At 44.7% G+C, this 21,236-nt stretch overlaps 1 protein-coding gene and 1 long non-coding RNA gene across 2 annotated transcripts in view; one reads left to right on the top strand and one right to left on the bottom strand.

Moving 5' to 3' along the window:
* The window catches only part of JADE3 (jade family PHD finger 3), a 67,030-nt gene extending 55,991 nt beyond the window's left edge, over window positions 1-11,039 (bottom strand). Inside the window, exon 1 of the mRNA XM_040425152.1 lies at window positions 10,882-11,039. The gene's annotated coding sequence lies outside the window, so the exon portion shown is untranslated. The remainder of the gene's footprint in view (window positions 1-10,881) is intronic.
* Window positions 1-21,236, top strand: part of LOC120995754 — a 111,632-nt gene that overhangs the window by 37,250 nt on the left and 53,146 nt on the right. The window contains exon 2 of the long non-coding RNA XR_005777661.1: window positions 20,005-20,095. This is a non-coding gene — a long non-coding RNA (uncharacterized LOC120995754). The remainder of the gene's footprint in view (window positions 1-20,004; window positions 20,096-21,236) is intronic.

Here is a 21,236-nt window from a genome sequence, read left to right as displayed (position 1 = left end):
CAGTCCACCTCTGTCTCGTGTGGCCTTTAAGAAGCATGGCTTCAGATTTATCCAGATTTAGGGTATATCCTGAGAGTTATCCAATATCAGATTCTGTAACGTTTGTGGGAGTGTAATTTCTGGGTTTTTGATAATTAACCAAAATATCATCTACAAATGCGGCCAGAGCGAATGAGTTATGACTATTTTGTGTGGAGTGGCTGCAAGTGATGTAAGAGGGGGTCCTAAGAGATATTAAAAAGTAAAGGAGAAAGGGCAGCCTTGCCTAGTGCCCCTAAAAATATCCAAATAGGGGGTGTTATAGCCATTTACTGTGAGCGTAGTGCGAACTTCCGATTAGAGATGGCAATCCACTGCGACAGAGCAGCATTATAAAAAAAAAAAAAAACAACAAAAAAAAAAAACAATGGCACTTTATCAAACGCCTTTTCGGCATCTAGACGTGTGGGTGTGTGTACGCCTTTTCGGCATCTAGACGTGTGGGTGTGTGTGTGTGTGTGTGTGTGTGTGTGTAAACGCCTTTTCAGCATCTTAACATGTGTGTGTGTGTGTGTGTGTTTGTGTAAACGCCTTTTCGGCATCTAGACGTGTGTGTGTGTGTATTACCATCTTGCGTCTCAAGGGTGGCGGCTATAGCTGCCCTGATGTTTTTTGACAGATTGTCTAGATTTATTGAAACCTCTTTGTGAGTGGTGTATGATTTTGGGGAGAATATTTTGTAATCTAATTGATAGGATTTTCGCCAGGAATTTGTAATCACTATTTAGAAGGGATATGGGTCTAAGGCTGTGGCAGTGTCACATCTTTATTGGGTTTGGGGAGTAATATTGTCCTAGAGTCTAGGAACAAGTCCACCTCTGCATGGTCTTTTATAAAGTCCTGATCAAAAGTTTTAGACCACTTGAAAAATGGCAAAAAATCATATTTTACATTGTTGGATCTTAACAAGGTTCCAAGTAGAGCTTCAACGTGCAACAAGAAGAAATGAGAGTGAGACAAGACATTTTTTGAGCATTCAATTAATTGAAAATAACGATTAAACTGAAACAGGCTGTTTTTCAGCTGATCCAAATTTTAGGACCACATGCATTTAAAAGGCCAAATCTCTGCAAAGATGTGGATTCATTGTCATTTTCTGTCAGGTAGTCACACGTTGTGATGGCAAAGGCAAAAAAACTCTCCCTTTTTGAACGTGGTCGGGTTGTTGAACTGCATAAGCAAGGTCTCTCACAGCGCACCATCGCTGCTGAGGTGGGACACAGTAAGACAGTCATTTGGAATTTCTTAAATGATCCTGGGGGTTATGGAACAAAAAAGTCAAGTGGAAGACCCAAAAAAATGTCATCAGCACTGAGCAGGAGGATCCAATTGGCTGTCCGTCAAGACACTGGACGATTCTCGACCCAAATTAAGGCCCTTACTGGTGCTGACTGCAGCCCCATAACCATCAGACGGCATCTGAAACTGAAGGGCTTCAAAAACAAAAAAAGTCTTCAAAGACCTCGTCCCCTTGAACGCCACAGAACTGCTCGTTTCGACTTTGCAAGAGAGCACAAAACATGGGACATTCAAAGGTGGAAGAAAGTTTTATTCTCTGATGAGATTTTTTTTTTACCTTGATGGTACTGATGGTTTCCAACGTTACTGGCATGACAAGCAGATCCCACCTGAGATGTTTTCTACGCGCCACAGTGGAGGAGGCGCCATAATGGTCTGGGATGCTTTTTCCTTCAGTGGAACAATGGAGCTGCAGGAAGTGCAGGGGCGTCAAACGGCCGCTGGCTATGTCCAGATGTTGCAAAGAGCATTCCTCATGACTGAGGGCCCTCGTCTGTGTGGTAACAACTGGGTTTTTCAACAGGACAACGCTACAGTACACAATGCCCGCACAGACCTATGAGATTATAGCATGAGATTATAGCATTAGCAATGCACCGCACAGACCTATGAGAAGAAGCGTGCGCCGTGGCCGCCGGGCGCTCCGAGTATAATGCTGCTCACTAACATACCATGGCAGCCAGGACTTCAGTCTCTAACAGAGATCGCCTTGACGTTCGGCAGACGGGCTTAGATGGTATTGTACAAAATGCATTGTCCAAGCATCTCGCTTTTATAAATAAGCGTAGTATTAGCACCATCATTTTTGTAAGCATTGTTGTACTTTGTCTGATTTGCAGAGTGCTGCTGCATTGTCTCCTTTTTTTCCCCCCCGTCTAGGTCTTTGCCATGGCAGCATGCACCTGCGCACTGGGAGGTGCTGACTAACCCCCTTTTTTTGCAAATATAGATTTTAGGCCATATCACCCACCCCTAGTCTGAAGTCACTTTGTGAGGCTTACATAATAGAAACCACCCAAAAATGACCCCATTTTTTAAACTACACCCCTCAAGGTGTACAAAACTGATTTTACAAACTTTGTTAACCCTTTAGGTGTTCCACAAGAATTGATAGAAAATGGAGATGAAATTTCAGAATTTCACTTTTTTGGCAGATTTTACATTTTATTCAATTTTATCCAATAACCAAGCAAGGGTTAACAGCCAAATAAAACTCAATATTTATTACCCTGATTTTGCGGTTTACAGAAACACCCCACATGTGATCGTAAGCTGCTGTACGGGCACACGGCAGGGCGCAGAAGGAAAGGAACGCCATATGGTTTTTGGAAGGCAAATTTAGCTGAACTGGTTTTTAGATGCCATGTCCCATTTGAAGCCCCCCTGATGCACCCCTACAGTAGAAACTCAAAAAAGTGACCACATTTTGGAAGCTACGGGATAAGGTACCAGTTTTATTGGTACTATTTTGGGGTACATATGATTTTTAATTGCTCTATTTTACGTTTTTTTGTGAGGCAAGGTAACAAAAAAAAAAATATGGATGTTTTGGCACAGTTTTTTTAAATTTTTTTTTACAACGTTTACCTGAGAGATTAGGTCATGTGACTTTTTTATAGAGCAGATCATTACGCACGTGGCAATGCCTAATAGGTCTACTTTTTCTTATTTATTTAAGTTTTACACAAAAGCATTTTTGAAACCGAAATAATGATATTTTAAGGTCTCCATAGTCTGAGAGCCATAGCTTTTTAATTTTTTGACAGATTCTCTCAGGTAGGGTCTCATTTTTTGTGGGAGGAGGTGACTGATTGGTACTATTTCGGGGGGCATATGTGGCACCAATGATAAATTACCCTTTAATAAAGGAGGCGGGTACTGGCAGCAGATCAGTGGCAGTTAACCCCTCAGGTGCCGAACCTGAGGGGTTAACTGCCGCTGATCGCAGCTCCCTGTCAGATTGCAATTATGCTGCCGGTACCTGCCTCCTGTATTCTGTGTTAAAGACGACCTTAAAGTCTGGACCCATATAAGTATTAGGCTACACAGAGCAGCGCCCAGAGATGTCCCAGCACTATTTATTCCTTGGCGCCGCTCCGTTCGCCCGCTGTGCCCCATTACTGTCTCCTGCTCCATATGCTAATTACTATCGGAGCAATGGGGAGGATACATCAGCTTCTATAGTGGGCGTTCCTTCTCCCTTGCTGTAGAGCTGTCCAATCGCAGCGCAGGGAGAAGGAACGCCCAGGAGAGACGCTGATGTCTCCTCCCCATTGCTCCGATAGTAATTATCATATGGAGCAGGAGACAGTAATGGGGCACAGAGGGCGAACGGAGCGGCGCCAAGGAATAATAGTAAGTGCTGGGACATCTCTGGGTACCGCTCTGTGTAGCCTAATACTTAAAGTCTGGACCCAGGAAAAGTCCCATCATTGGTGGCTCAGTGCGCCGCAGCAGCACAGGGGGTAGGGAGAGGCTGCTTCCTTCTCCCTTGTGCTGCTGAGGGAACATGAGCGCGCTGAGAGCAGCGGATATTAGACTGCGCAGCAGCGCAGCCCAGTATCGAAAAAAATGGAAAGTATAGATTGGGTATCGAAATTTCGATACCCGCAACAACCCTAGTTTCCTCGTATTTCCAGGGTGCATTGGCACACGCGTAGGATCTGTTCTTTAATCGTCCAATTCCAGTACTTTGCGATGACCGAACGGGGTCTTGGGTTGTCCGTTCCAGCTGGTTTAGGTGGTCCAATTCTGTGTACCCGTTTAATATGGTGTTTATCAGTCGACATCTCCAGGCCCAACGCCGTGGTAATGTCCACGGCAAGTTATGTAAGTCTTCCCAGTAACACTCTCTGGGATGCCTATAAATCTAAGGTTGTTGCGGCGATCCAGATTCTCCAGTTTAGCGGTTAAAGCAGACTCTGCTTCTCTACATTGTTGTACGGTGCGTTCCAAGTTGGAGATGGTTAACTCCTGAGCTGCTCGTTTATTCTCTAGGTCTGAGATTTTTTTTAGAGTTCGTGGTAATTAATTGTAAGGCAGAGTAAATAGAATGGAGTACCTCCAGTTTTTTGTCAAAAAGAGGTAGGAGAACCCTGGAGACTTCTTGCGCCACGGTAGAAGCGCGATTACAATCTTCCACCAGCGAGTGCGAAGTGTCGCATCTAGGGGAGAGGTTAGGCGGAGTGATGTCACCATCTGTAATAAGTTCAGAAGAGAAAGGCATATCCAAGGCTGATTAAGAGGGGCCTTGAGTATTCCTGGGTGTTTTTTTTAGGGCAATTTGCCTGCAAATTTGGACATTTTAGTTGAGGTATCAGTGGCGGTTATGGCAGACTGCATCTGAGAGGTAGTACATGTTGTTTTAAAAGAGTTCTTGGCCACAAATGTGTCCATAATCTCTGTCAGGTTTAGGCCTGTGTAACTGATGTTTGAGTTGCGTTAGGCATTTGGGTGGGGAATCCTTGTAAGATATTTATACCATTAGGAAGAAAAAGCTAAATTTGGCCATAAAGAGTTGTAGAAGCATCAGTGCTGGTATTAGATGATATTATTCCGTAATAGACCACAAGGTGTCTATATTGCCTCAAAGGTGACTGTGTGGAGATAAGTGAGGGAACTTCAGCATGAATGGGGAAAGCGCCATCTTGAAAGTACTCACAAGTCCCTCGTACTGCAGGTCTGGCACCTTCTTCACTCCAAGTGTGGGATCGCTGGTCTCCCTGGCAGATTCAGTAAGTCCCAGCAGCTGGTGTTGTACAGTAGGGGTGGAAGGATGTAGGCCTCAGTGGTGAGGGTGTTCTTCAGGGCCCTGATAGTGGACTTGTGGCCCTCAGCTGTCCTCCCCTCCTCAGGAAACCGGGCGCTTGGTGTTTTAATGCAGGCACCGGCTCCACTGGCCCCGACAGCCAGGATTGAAGGGGCCTGGAGTTAGGGAGGGAGTGCAGGCCGCAGCCGCGCGGACTGGCGGCCTACACGAATGCCGTGCGGCTCGCTGCCGCGGACTCGGGGGCAATGTGGACTGTCGCCCTCCAAGCCACGCTATCACAGAGGATTTGTCCCCTCTTTGGTGCTGTGTCTGTCGCCATGTTGGACACCGATGGCGGTGGATTTTGTAGCTGGTGAGGAGAGCGCTGTTAAAATGCGACCATACTTGATGCCCCACCCCCGGAAGTCCTCCGCTGGTCCCCATTATAGTTAATGGGGCCAGCAGGCATTCAGACGGCGTCCAGCAATGCCAGATGCAGAACGCTCTAGCAGTCTGTTCTCTTAGCGCTAGTGTGAAATCCTAGCCCTACAGGGATTACATCAACAACTAATCGTGGTTATTTAAGTCACTCTGAGACAGGTGTATTTTTGTTAGTATTTTGCATCAGTATTTTGAAGCTAAAGGAGTGGGTCCAAAACATCGAAGAGTTGCAAATCTTTCCATTATACACTTACTCTGTGTAGGTCCTACTTATAGTTTTGGTTTACATATGTTGGGGGGTCATTAACAATGATTAACTAACGTTTTTACACCAGATCTTGTGTATAAAAAAAATAAAATAATAATAATAATAATAACAAAACCGCTTTTGGTGACTTTTTTTAATTACCTGTGCAATAATATTTTGTCACACGGCCATTTTTACGCCATCCTCGCCACTTAGGAGTGTAGTCCGAGCCTTAAAGGGCGTCTTATCACCTTCAAAATCCCATGATCATTGATATGCGGCAGCGGATACGGCAAGATGTTCCGGCATTGCACTGCTGGATCCCCATTAACCGTGATCCGGCTGCTTTCTGGCATAAATGACGGATTTCGGACAAATACCGCTGCATGGAGCAGTTTTTGTCCGGCAGACAGCCAGAATTTATGTTAGACTACCAGACAAGCTGAACCGCAACTGTGATTGTATCCCAAGAGTATGTTCACACAGGCAAAATCTGCCAATGATTCCGCAGAGGAAAACTTCCTCTTTGGGCTCCTGTACACCACCTTGAATTTTGTCCGCATCTGATCCGCGTTTTTTCTGGTTCAGATGCGGACCTATTCGCTTCGACGGGACCGCAAAGGGTGCGGACAGCACACCGTGTACTGTCCACATCAGTTTGTCTGTTCCACCGCACCCACAAAAAAATAATAATAGAACATGTCCTATACAGGATAGGACTGTTCTATAGATGGCAGGACGTTCTGTTCCACAAAATGCAGAATGCACACGGCCGGTATATGTGCAATTTGCGGACCACAAAAGTGGCCACGGCCGTGTGCATGAGCCCTTAGAAGCAGATTTAATTTTGGATTCCATAGATAATAATGGACAAGCAGGAAACCCTCAATTGAAAACTCTTCTATAACGGTTGGAAAAACAGTCACCAAATTACAAATCTGCCACCAAAAACAACCTGTTTTCAGCTATTGATTTTTCTACTGAGAATTTTAGCTGTGTGAACATACATAAACATACCGCCATGTAGGGCAGGTGCCCTAAAACATAACCATACCTTCTTTGTGAATATCCGGTCTTCCAATCATGAGAAATAGTTCTCTTTATTTTTAAGCAAATATCGTTTTTCGTTGCATCATGGATGGGACCGCTCTGTTTAGTGCACCTGGTTTTTCCTACATGATTGCTACTGGCTTCGAAATCTCAGAGGCCGTCAATCAAACAGGAGGTGGAGGTGCATTACTGATACAGCGATGGTGCAAAAAATATGGGGTGGCACCGCCCACAGCGCACCAAAAACCTTAACTGCATAAAAATACAAGAAGCATTTCTCAGGATAAGGCCTCATGCACACGACAGTATTTTTTCACGGTCCGCAAAACGGGGTTCCGTTGTTCCGTTTTTTTGTTTCCGTGTCTTCCTTGATTTTTGGAGGATCACCAGACATGAAAAGTGAAAAAAAAAAAAAATCTAAGTCAAGTTTGCCTTGCAAATGATAGGAGAAAAACAGACACGGATGACAATCTTGTGTGCCTCCGTTTTTTTTGACTTGAATGGGTCCGCGAACTGTTGTCCGTGAAAAAAATAGGACAGGTCCTATTTTTTTGACGGACTGGAAACACGGATCACGAACGCGGATGACAAATGGTGCATTTTCCGAGTTTTCAACGGACCCATTGAAAGTCAATGGGTCCGCAGAAAATCACGGAAAACGGAACAACGGACTCGGAACACAACAACGGTTGTGTGCATGAGGCCTAAGACTTAGATTTCAGAAGAAAAGGTATGCTTATCTGTCGAGGAACCTATCTCACATGGTAGTATGCTTATTCTAAGGCTACTTTCACACTTGTGTTCAGAGCGGATCCATCTGGTGTCTGCAGAGACGGATCCGTTCAGAACGGATCCGTCTGCATTATAGTTCAGAAAAAATTCTAAGTGTGAAAGTTAGTCAGACGGATCCGTCCAGACTTTACATTGAAAGTCAATGGGGGGCGGATCCGTTTGAAATTGCACCATATTGTATCAATTTCAAACGGATCCGTCCCCATTGACTTACATTGTAAGTCTGGACTGATCCGTTTGGCTCTGCACGGCCAGGCGGACACCCGAACGCTGCAAGCTGCGTTCGGATGTCCGCCTGCTGAGCGGAACGGAGGCCAAGCGGAGCCATCCTGATGCATTCTGAGCGGATCCGCATCCACTCAGAATGTATTGGGGCTGTACGGATCCGTTCGGGGCCGCTTGTGAGAGCCTTCAAACGGAACTCACCAGCGGAACCCCGAACGCTAGTGTGAAAGTAGCCTAAGAGATAGTGAGGGTGACAGACTACCTTTAAATGGGTTGTCTGAGATAATTAAAAATCTTGGGCAACACATACAATTGATTAAAATAAAAAACATCATATACTCAGCCTTTCTCCAGCGTCATTCTGTGCAGTGATGGTAAGGTACTTCTGCTGCTGTTTACAACCGGCGGTGGTGATGTGACGCTGAGGACAGGGATTGGCTGTAGCAGTCATATGCTCAGAACGTCTCACACATTTTTATTTTCAGTAGTGGTGAGATTTTAATTATATCGGAAAACCCTTTTAAATGACTCACCGGTGAGGCTACGAATGCTGGGGGGGAAGCTCCACTGATCTTGAAAACTGGGGTCCGGAGTCCACTGTGTAAATGAAGTACACCACACATGCACACTACTTGTCCATTCAATGAGACTATATTTTGTTATTTCAGTCAGTCCTACTGAGGTACAATAGAGCGATAGTGTGCATGTGTGACCACTGCTCCACTCAAGCTGGGGACCCCAGTTCTGATGCTCAGTGAGGGTCCCAGCATGCATGCGCTCATCAACTATCTTTATGGTGGGACAATCCCGCTACGGTTCAGTAACGACAAACCTCAGTGGAGCTTCTGTTTCAGATGATAAATGATGTAAAACTGTAAAGACGCACACTGATATGCTCTAGTCAACGACGTGCCTCACGTATCAGCATACCTCCGAGAAACCTTCTGCCTGTTACTAACACTAACCAAATGACATTAATATTTCTTTTTTCCACAAGGCACAATGATGCGTAACATCAGGCAACGCTGTGGGCTCAAGCCTCAAAGTCACTGGTCGTAAGCGGATTGTAAAGATACATTTCTTTTGCCAATGTAAGGTGGCTTCACACTACTGCTATTTATTTTCATTGTTTGCTCTGTTCTAGAAGCAGAACAATGAAAATGATGGCGGTGCTGGACTCAGCTGACCCAAAAGGTGCTGAACAGACCCCAGTGATTGGAATTGGTTACATACAATTTCCACAAATTGAATGCAAGACTTTTTACTCCGATATTTCAAATGGAACCTGTGACTGAGGCCCCAAACAGGCCCGCCAGTGCAGATATGAGCTTATCCTAAAGGCTTACGCACACGAACGGCAAATATGGCCGTGTCTCCTGGACTGATGGTGGCTCAGTACTGTACTTACATCATCATGTAAGTACGGTACAATAGACCTGCAGTCAGACAGGAATTTACTGCATCGTAAATTACTATGATGCAGTGATTTGGGTCAGAGGAGTCGCTGTCTGTCTAGAAGATGCGGCCAACCAAGGTCAGGATCTATGGCCAATAGATCCTACGGGGAAATTTTCCAGAAGGCCAATGTCCAGAGGACCTCCGGAGCTCTCCACTTGGCCTCCAGCTGGGTACATAAAGATCTGATGCTCTCAGCATTAATAAATGTAGGAGCATCAGGCACTTATGCACCTGGCCAGTGGCCGCAGGTACCCTCCTCAATTCTATTGTATTGATATCCTCGGGACAATGATGCAGTTTCATACTGTGGTGTGGGCTGCAGTATTTTGTGCTGCACTGTGGTATTGCTGGCCCCATCCAATTCTGTTGTCCCACCTACAGTATTGTGTCACTAAGTTTTTTTTTTTCCAGGGTCACTTCAGTTGCCAGTCCACACCCACGGCTGACACATGGGCCATGTTTCCTGGAATAAACATGGTTGTGTGCAGAAGCCCTGAAGACTGGTGTTGAGTGAACTTGTGTTTTCAAGTTCGGCGTGTCCACTACCACGGACCATAACAGAATTCTATGACGGCATGGACCACGGAAGCTTATAAGAGGCAGTCATAATAGAAGTCTATGGCCAGCATAGACTTCTATTATGACTGAATGTCTCTTATAGGCTTCCGTGGTCCATGCCGTCAGAATTCTGTTATGGTCCGTGGTAGCGGAATCCATAATGGGATTCTTAGATAACCCGAACCCAAATCTTGTCTGCCGAACTTGAAAACACAAGTTCGCTCAACACTACTGAAGACCTCTTTCACATGAAGATGTTTGGTCCAGGAAATATGCCCCATGTGATGGCCAAATTTCCCAGACTGAACTCAAGATGATTTATGAAGCTCTGAGCTCCTGCATCACTCAGGTGTCCCCTGTACTCACGGGAGTACAGCAGTGTAGGCCTCAGGTCAGTCAGGAGCTCACAGCACCATAGGAGCAGTGTTCGGACCAGACATCACAGGGAGCACGTTTCCTGGACCTAACACACTAGTGGCAACGTTGTGACCACCACCAAGAGACTGGGGCATATTTATCCATACAAACATGCCAGTTTACTGCTAGAAAACAATGATGTTCATGCCATTTTCTGCACTTTTGCAATAACCAACAATGCTTGGAACTTTTTTTTTTTTTGGGAAGGGGGGGGACAAAAAAAAAATGAGTAAGGCTACAGCAGAGAAGACATCCTATTACCCTTAGGACTAGATATTAGGAATAGTAACAGGCTATGTACTAGGCGCTGGAGAGAGGCACAACGCACGCCATAGTCTGCTCCTGTCACTAGGGAGCAGCGATGACGTCAGAGATGACCGTGTCCCTGACAGCGCTTGTCCTGAGGTTGCCTTGGCGCCAAATTTCAGTATGGGCTGCAGTGCGCCGCCTGACGTGACACACAGCGCACACACTGCCCGTGCGCTCACTAGGGTAGTCTGACCAGCCGCGGTGTAACCACTGCATGGCAGACCGGCAGGGCATTCAGAATGGTAGTGGAGGGCTGGCTGTACACGGCCTGCGCTATGGACACAGAGTAGTCTCTCACCTTCTCTGACGCTCTCTGCCCTCACACTTGCTCCTTCTAGCACGTCCTCTTCAGTCCATGGCGCAGACAACCCGGCCGCCGAGCAGAGTGAAGCTGCCTTAGCCTCCCAGCAGGCGCACACATCCACACACAAGAAGCCTATTGTATTGACACTGCTCGCTGGCTTCCTCCGCTCCTCCTCTTCCCCTTCCTCCCTGGTGTCCATCCCTTCCTCCCCTCCCTGTTCACACAGAGCGGGATGAGCTGCGTGCATTCCCGTCATGTTCTGTGGTGCCCGCCATGTACACACCTCCTTCTGCTACTTCCCCTGTATGTCTGCCTCTTTCTAAGGAGACAGGTGGCTTTCTTAAAATAAGCTTTCTATTGTATTCTGCGCTGCGAATGGCTGCCCACACTTTCTAATAAGGTTTCCTGCCTTGGTCTAATTCACACACAGGGCGAAAATAATTTGGGGGGGGGGGGATCAGTATCCTCAGGAGTTTATTTTGAATTACTAAAATACAGCTTGTATTCTAGTCCAAAGCAGCATTCATAATTGTGCAGGCCTCAGACCTGATTAATGCATGGAGAACATGTATGTAGAGCTCTGGCTATAATCACATTGTACAAAGTGATGTCTTTAGGATCATTTCCTCTCCGGCTGAGTTCCATTTTGTGAACACATATTTACCCGACTGAACCCTTGACCAACTCATTTCAGTGGGTGTCTGCACATAAGCATTGTTTATCCGTGACCATCTTTCCGTTCAGGAAAAATCACTGCATGTTCCAAATTGTCCTGAGAGTTTGGGTTACAGGAGCAGGGTTCGGTCCGGGAAAAGCAGCCATCCCAGGGAGCCAGCGTTCAATTTCACCTGCTTTACAAGTGACAAAAAGTGCATTGGAGAAGCAACAGCTTTGTAGGTGGTGGCCACTGACAACTACTCTCTTCTTATCCTTCTTCACTGATTCTTCTCCAGTTTGGCAGTTTGCTAGTGTCCTTGTCACTATTGGTAGCATAAGGTGGCACCTGTAGTCCAATCAGGTTGCAGAGGTAGTCCTACTTCTCTGGGATAGCACATCTATATGTGCTGTCACAAGGCGGTTTGCTGTGTCCTCCATCACACATGGGCTGTAGAAGAGCATCAATCCAGCACCAAGGACTGGTATCTGCCCCTTTGTGCTAGGAGAAGCACTGCGAGGCTCCATAAAATTACCTTATGCAGGCTTCTGGTCTATATGTTTCTGACCAAACTGTCAGACACAGACTCCACGAGGGCCCAATGTCCTGTAGTCGGTGGGACTTTTAGACAAGGGCTACACGGCCACACCTGTCGCGGCCAGGATCGCTGAGAGTAGCGGTGATTCCATAAAAATGAATGGGATTGCCGCGGCAGTCGCAAGAAATTCAGCCATGGTGATCCCTTTCATTTCTATGGGATCACCGCTACTCAGCGATCCTGGCCGCGACAGGTGTCACGTGACCAGTGTGGCCCTTGCCTTACTCATAGCTCAGCACTGTGCAGCTTGATTAGCATTCGACCAAGGAAATGGTAGGTTCACATTGCTCTTGTGACAGACTTGAAAGAGTCTGGAGACACTATGCTGCCGGCAACATCATCCAGCATGACCAGTTAGGTGGTGGGTCAGTGATGGTCTGGGTAGGCAAATCCTTGGAGGAGCGCACAAACCTCTGTGTGAGGGCAACTGTACCCTGACTGTTGTTAGGCACTGTGATGAAATCCTCAGCCATTGTCCGACCTTATGTTCCTTCTCGTGCAGAACAGTGCCCTGCCTAATATGGCCAGGCAGTTCCTACATGACGAAGGCATTGATGCCATTGACTGACCTTCACGTTCCCCAGACTTAAATCCAATTGAGAACCTCTGGGACATTGTGTATCAATCCATCAGATTACCCCAAATAGTGCCACAGACAGTCCAGGAGTTTACTGATGCCCTGATCCAGGTCTGGAAGGAGAATCCCATGGATACCATCTGCCATCTCATCAGGAACATACAGGCATATGGGGGGGCCATAGTCACTACTGTGACACATTATGCGCTGCCATGATGAAATTCACCCAAATTGGATTCACCTGTTTATATGAAACTAAAATGCAGAGAGGCAAACAACATTAAGGGGTTAATGTGCATGGCAGCACCTGAATTATGAGCAAATTATATCACTACCGTAATACAATATATCAATTGTCTACAATAAAAAAGTGACATTTTCTGGATGGATTTTCAGGGTGACTCTTGGGGGTGGAGATAAGGACATGGACAGATTTCAGAAAGCAGAGGGGCAGATTTACTAATTCTGCGTAAGATTTGAAAAGTATAAACTTTGCCTGCACAGATTGCAGATTATGTTCTGTTTTTTTTAGTGCAAACTTGCAGAAAAACATCAGCATGATACAGTACCTGCAAAGTGTATGAGATTAGACAAATCTTATGTACACTGCTTTTTTTCTGTGTGGAAACTGACCTGACCTGGGTGAGATCTATGGAAAATCCACAGCAAAAACGTTTTGGTGTGGATCTAGTTTGGAAACACAAATTTTCTGCACAGTAACCTGTCCCCGTTTAAGGGTACGCTAAAGGTACAACCACATGTTGAAAACCACTACGTAGAACTGTCCGCAACGGGCTGATTGTAATTGTGATGTTGCTGCTGGGATAACATCAGATCTTCTGCTGCTTTCAACCTTTGCATTGTGGGCAAAAACTACAGCATAATTGAAAAATGACCGCTCTGGTCATTTTAGGGGAGCACCAAGGGGTCTGCAGGGTGTATGGGGCCCCTGTTCTCTTGATTAGTGGGGGTCCAGCAGCAGGTCCCCCACCAATTTCATAGTTATCCCCATCCTGTGGATAGGGGATAACGTGGACCTACCGGAATACCCCTTTAAGCCATCTCCCTTTGTTAGGGTACTTTCACACTTGCGTTGTTGGATTCCGGCAGGCAGTTCCATTGCCGGAACTGCCTGATGGATCCGGAAATCCGTATGCAAACGGATAGCATTTGTTTCCCGATCTGGCTGACAAATGCATTGAAACACCAGATCCTTCTCTCCGGTGTCATCCAGAAAAAATGGATTCAGTATTTATTTTTTCACATTTTTAAAGGGTTTCTACCACCAAAAATACAGTTATGTAGCTGACTGACATCAGCGATGCGCTAATGTCAGCACTACATAACAGTATGTTTTTTACATTTCTCCCTGCAGCCGTTCTGAGAAAATAAGCACTTTTATAATATGCTAATGAGCCTCTAGGTGCTATGGGGGCGTAGAATCAGCACCTCGAGGCTCCGTCTACTCACCCTTTATCCCACCCAGGTCCCCTGTTCTGCACGCCCCGCTCCTCTTGATTGATGTCACGGTTCGCAGCATCGCTGACGAAATCCCGCGCCGTTCACTTCTGTATTCGGCACAGTGAGTGAATGATGCGCTCCTGGTTCCGGATTCCTCACTGCGCCTGCGTCGACTACGTCAAAGGGAGGAAGCCGACATCAGGAGAGCGGCCTTCACTCACCGCGCAGAATACAGAAGTGAACGGCGCAGGATTTCCTCAGCGATGCTGCGAACAGTGACATCAATCAAGAGGAGCGGGGCGGGCACAACAGGGGACCTGGGCGGGATAAAGGGTGAGTAGACGGAGCCTCTAGGTGCTGATTCTACGCCCCCATAGCACCTAGAGGCTCATTAGCCCTTTAAAAGGTCTGCGCAGATCGAGAAACCGGTTCCGGTTTTCCGGAACACTTGGTACCGGATCCGACATTAATACATTTCAATGGAAATGAATGCCTGATCCGGCATTCCGGCAAGTATTCATGCTGCTGTATTTTCTCCGGCCAAATACCGTAAGAGGGACTGAACTAAGGACATCCTGATGCATACTGAACGGATTGCTTTCCATTTAGAATGCATTAAGATAAAACTGAAGCGTTTTTTTCCTGTGACGGAACTCAATACCAGAAAACTTTAACGCAAGTGTTAAAGTACCCTTAAACCACACCTTGTAGCCTGAGGCCTAGAGAACTTTGGCTCAGATTTACTAATCTTAAAGATGGTGTTTCTATTTGCCTCACATAATGCCTTCATTGTTAAAGCATAGGTGTAATTGTTGTCTTGTGTGGCATGAATTCTACTAATAAAACTTCTGTATCCCAAAAAACTGTTGCCAGGATCTTTTCAGCTGACTGCAGCACACAAAATTTCCTTGTAGATGGTGACCCATTGTGCTACTATTGCATGGACTCTTGTTTGGTCTGAGGATCATGGTGGTGAACCCATGTTTCGTCACCCTTAAGAATTCAAGAATAGAAGTCTCCTGGATTTTCTGGTGACAAGTTTTTTTGCTCTGGCGTCAACATTCATGGCGTCCACCCGGAACTGACCTTTGACATCATGAAAACATAATGAATGATACTGGAAGCTGTGCCAGCTGAAATGCCTAATTCATGAGCTATAACACTAACTTTGACCCGATGATGTTCCAAAATCATGGCCTCCACTTTACAACACATTTTCTCTAAAGATGCTTCGACAGTTCGCCCCGGAATGGGGGTCATCTTCAGTTGACTCCCTACCCCATTTAAACTGCTTGGCCCAAAAGTTTACTTGGTAATAGGAAGGTGCTTCATCATCATATGCAGCAATCATCCTTTCACGAGTTTCTTTAGGCTTTTCTTCCTTTGTAAGGAATTTAATCATGGAACAAAGCTCTAAATCAGTCTCTTTCTTTGTAGACCCGCACTGTACTGCACTTGCCATCCTATCACTTGAAGTGCTTTCATCAGAGTGAACTGCTTTTGTGTGTGTCCAGACATGTCACAACCTGCACAGACAAGCTTAGCTCCTTAACACTGACAGAACATGATGGGGTAGATAACTTATTGAACACCCCTTGTATGCCAACTTTTGGTTGGCTTACTTTCAGATAGATTTTTATGCTAGAATTAGGGTGCAATTTTGGTAAAAAAAAAAAAAAAAATCTTAGGCCCAGCGAACTTCCCAGCAAAGCTCAGCTCCTTGTTATGCATGTAGGAAGAAAGTGAAGAAACCATAGCTATGCTTAATTGCTCCACTTGACAGATTTTTGGCACAGACACAAGTAATTCTGGGCCTTTGTTTCAGACCCATGACAAGATCATTCCCAGAGTTTTTCTTGTGGTATACTTTTGCCCCATACACATTTCATTATTTACTACTGTACGTCAAATTACCTTGTTACTGTTGGCTATTGGAACATGAGTGACAAAGTCTTCCTCTTCAAACCTTGAAGTCAAAGTGGCAGTATGGAGAGTGAACAGAAAAAGCTTGTACTGGGTTTTCTTCACAAAGTAGGCAGACAACTCTAGGAAATTATCCTAAACACATTTATATTAGCAATAAAGTTGGTTGTGTGAAAAAAATAGAACGCTTCTACAAAACTCTGCTCTCTAATAGGTCACCACTCTGCCTCATGTGTATTGCGCAAAACTACAACCCCAATTACCCAAGGTTAGGTTAGGTTGCTGTGTAAAATGAAAATGTTAATAAAAACAGAATTCAATGATTTGCAAATCTCATAGACCCATATTTTATTCAAAGTACATATGAGATGTTGAAAGTCTGAAATTTTACCACTTCATGAAAAACTCATTTAGAACTTGATGGCAGCAACATGTCTCAAAAGTTGGGACAGGGGCAACAAAAGGTTGGAAAAGAAAGTAGTACTAATAAGGTAGAGGAGCAATTTTCTACAAAAAAAGAGTAGTTAGAGAGGCAGAGTCTCTGAGAAGCAAAGATGGGCAGAGGTTCACCAACCTGCGAAAAGCTGCATCTAAAAATTGCAGAACAATTTCAGAAAAATGTTCCTTAACGTTAAAATTGCAAAGACTATCCCAACCATCCTTAGTACATATCATAAAAATATTCAGAGACTCTGGAGAAATCTGTGTGTGCAAGGGACAAAGCTGACACGATTGGATACACATGACCTAAGGGCCCTCAAGCGGCACTGCATTAAAACAGGAAAGATTCTGTACTGGAAATCACTGCACATGGGCTCTAGAACACTTTCAGAAATCATTTTCTGTGAACAGTTTGCCATGCAATCCACAAATGCAAGTTAAAGGGGTTGTCTTATCATAGACAATGGGGGCATATTGCTAGAATATTCCCTCATTGTCTTATAGCTGCTGGGACCCGCACCTATATCGAGAACAGTGGCACGAAAGTGGTGGAGAGTGCACTTTGCATGCGCAGCCACCCTCCATTCTTTTTCTATGGGGTCGCTAAAAATAGCCAAGCGCTGGCTCCGTCGGGCCCATAGAAGTGAATTGGAACGGTGGCCGGTCATGCGTGGTGCACTACCATTCACTTCTATGTGGAGTGCCCTTGGTGGTGGCCGAACCAGAGTCCTCCAGCCACCACATAGTGGGGCTCCGTTCCCAATATATATAAGACAATGGGGGTATATCCTAGCGATATGCCCCCATTGTCTGAGATGAGACAACCCCTTTAAAGCGGTCATGCAATGAAGAAGCTATATGTTAATACGATGCCCCCATTGTCTGAGATGAGACAACCCCTTTAAAGCTGTCATGCAATGAAGAAGTCATATGTCAATACGATTCAGAAACACCACTGGACTAAGGCAAAATGGAAAACTGTTCTGTGGTCAGGGGAATAAAAATTTTACATTCTTTTTAGAAACCATGGACGCCGTGTCCTGTGGACTCGAAAGGGACTACTCAGCTTGTTATCTTAACATATGCTCCCATCCAGATGATTCTTTCAGGGGAGGCCTTGCATATTTCAGCAAGCAATGTTAAACCTCATACTGCATCCATCACAGCAGCATGGCTTCACAGAAGAAGAGTCTGATGCTAAACTGGCCTGCCTGCCTGCCTACCTTTAACCAATAGAAAACATTTGGCGCATCATGAAACGAAAAACCCGGCAAAGACAAGCCAGGACTGTTGAGCAGCTAGGATCTTACATCAGACAAGAATTGGACAACATTCCTCTCCCAAAACTCCAAGCAATTGTTCTCCTAACTTCCCAGATATTTACGATATTTGTTAAAAGGAGAGGAGATGCTACACAATGGTACATATGGTCCTGTCCATACTTCGAGATGCATTGCTGTCATCAAGTTCTAAATGTAATTTTTTTTCTTTTTTCATGAAATGGTAAAATGTGTCACTTTCCACATCTGATGTGTTCTCTGATCTACTATGAAAAAAATTGATCTGAATCATTGCATTCTGTTTTTATTTACCTTTTTACACAGCACCCCAACTTTTTTTGGAATGGAGGTTATACAACGGGCTCTAAAAAACTTATTGTTTATTGCTTTCATTTTTCATGAGGCATTTGTAGGATGATCATCCTCTCAGGGCAAAAGACACGGACCTCCTTTCGCTTGTCGCTTCATGGTTTTTAAATTTATTATGCCCCATCTATTATGCCGATTCCATCCACACACGGACCTCCAGATAGTGAGACACCTCACTCACGACGCAAGCACTGAGCTTCAGTTTGTTCTGGCATCATTTCCTTAGGAAGATCACAAACACTGAAGTTCAGTATTTTTTTCATCTGCAGTGCATTGTTCTGTCATAATTGGTCCCGTCCTGTCATAATTGGTTTTGCAGTGTTTAGCATCAATTTGTTGCTCTCCTGTTAACCACAATTTTCAGAATGGTATTGTTTATAGAAGTCATGTTTTTTTTTCCTGCAGTTCATTCACCCCAACCACTATGTGACCTTTGAAATTCAGTTAACAAGGTTACATGACATCCATGGGTAACTGAATAGGAGTAATGAAAGAATTTTTATTATTCCTACAACTCATTTGCTGTGTGTATGTACTTACATTGCTGTCTATCTTTAGGTGATGCTTCCTTTTTATTAAGCTGCTGTAGTAAAATGAAAGCTGTGCTGTGATTTGGTGTTACTATTTTTCTTTTAGGCAGTTTTGTTAAAGGGAGTCTGTCATCACATTTTGGCATATTAGACTGATCAAATAGCGTTATATGTGCCACCCAGAACTTAAAAACGGTACCTTTGTTGTATGTAACAGAGTTTTCTTTTAGCCGAAAATGAACTTTTAACATTATGCCTGGGGCTCGGAGGATTGAGACGCCGCCCTGGGCACTTGAGAGGGCTCATTTACATAATGTTAAAAGTTCATTTTCAGCTAAAAGAAAACTCCGTTACATACAACAAAGGTACCGTTTTTAAGTTCTGGGTGGCACATATAACACTATTTGATCAGTCTAATATGCCCAAATGTGGTGACAGACTCCCTTTTTAAGTCTGCTTCAATAAATAAAGTTTACATGTAAAACAGCACATTTATTAGAACAACCCATGCAGGGAGAGGAGGCAGGCTGAGAAGCCATGCTGCAGCAGTCACCGTTAACACTGTATGTCTGCTTTAAGCTGCTACTGATTGGCTGGAGTGGTTACACCATGTGACCATTGCTGCCAATTCAGAGAAGTCAGTCGTTGGCAACACAGTTTGCCTTTTAGGTAGGGCTGAAACGATTACTCAATTGAATTAAGTAATTTGACAAAAAAAATATATATAAATCCTCAATGCAAGATTAGTTTGTGTCATGCTTAAAAGACCGCCTTGGAATAGGCGGGACAGATATCCCTGACGAAGCTCATTTGAGTGAAAGCCGGGTCGGGTGATTGATCTTTGTATACACTGCAGACTTTCTACTTTTATATTGTGAGTATAATAAATCTCTTTTACTCCAGTTGATGTGACGGTACTTCACTATTTGTTACATCCTTGGTTTTCCATAGAAGCCTGGAAGAGAGAGGAGGAAAGGCTTCGTTCTGGCCTGTTTGCTTTCATGTTTATCTGACCGGTTACGAGTGTGGAATCCCTGTTAGTCCCGAAGCAGCGCGGTCCAACCAAGAAACGTATCTGCATGTGTGAATTGTACCCACTTCACGATTGGGACCTGCGACGCACCTAAGGCAATGTACATTTGAAGCTGTTTTATATTGCTCTTATCGTTTGTGTCATGTGACCACAGAGCGGGAGTAAAGCGCTTGCTATTACTCACTGCATCATGGTCACCCACCGGCCTGTACCGCGCTGCACTGTATCCTGACACATCATGAGGTCATAGTGCACGTAAGCGCGCACTATGACCCGACGTCAGGACAACAGTGCAGCGCGCAGAGATGAAGGAGCTGTGGAGCCACATCCGTACTGGAGACGTAAGAATTTTATTTCACTAGCGCCAGGGATATGGCTAAGAGGGGGAGATGGTGGCACTGGGGTGACAAGCCTGATGGCATTGGGGGGGGGGGGGGGCACGCTGATGAGTTTTTATAAAGATAAATGTTCTTTTAATTAGTTTTTTGTTATTAGAGTACTCAATTAATCGTTTCTGCATGGAGTTTATATTTTCTTCTCATGTTTGTGTGGGTTTCCTCCAGATACTCCGGTTTCACCCCATACTCCAAAGACATACTGATAGGGAACTTAGATTGTGAGCCCCATTGGGGACAGTGTGATGATAATGTCTGTAAAACACTGGAATATGTCAGCACTATACACGGTAAGTAAAATAAATGTGCATTTGATTAGCAGCAGCATACCCAAAATACATGACTTTTTTTTTGTGAATAGGATTTTTGCATTGTGCTGTACATTATTTCACATTTATGGTCCACCACATCAGCATGTCCAAAATATGCTTGCTGGAAGGGGGAAGTAACTAACTACTAAATGATACATTATTAGTGATCTGGGGAAGAGACTACAGTGATTTATTCATAGTTTATTTTTACATGCACGAGTATATCTGATTTTGATATAAAAGCATGAATTTTCCAGTTAAACTATTAAAATACAAACAGCATTAAGATATAAACAGTTATCAAGCTCTCTGACACGAACATTTTATGGTTATAAAAACAAATAGCTTTCCAAATGTATACAGTGAGGCAGTATTTGAAATCGCCGGAGGCCTCATTTATACTTGTTGCTGTAAGTGCAGCAGAGACATAACCCTGGGCCAAAATCCAAATTCACATGAACATGTATGCATAATAAGGCATACAATTTTTTTTTTTAACGAAGGCCAGAAATGATCTTTACAGAAAAAAGCTGTACTCACCTGCTCAATCCCCCACATGACACTGTAGGCATTCACTAGCCTAGTGGTCACCTGGAGGAGCTGGCCAGGTCGTTGCTGCAGTGCCACTCTTGCTACCCCAATATTGTACCCAAGTACCAAGTTGGAGCAGTCACATGGACTAGTTGATGAACTAGTCACTGCAGCACAAAAAACTGACTAGTAAACTAGTAAAGTGGCATTACTCGAAAACCAGGCAATTAAAAAAGTTCCCCCCC

Source organism: Bufo bufo, chromosome 3, assembly GCF_905171765.1.
Source record: "Bufo bufo chromosome 3, aBufBuf1.1, whole genome shotgun sequence".
NCBI lineage: Eukaryota > Metazoa > Chordata > Amphibia > Anura > Bufonidae > Bufo > Bufo bufo.
Note: the sequence above shows the minus strand (reverse complement) of the source record. Positions and strands in the feature narration are given on the sequence as shown.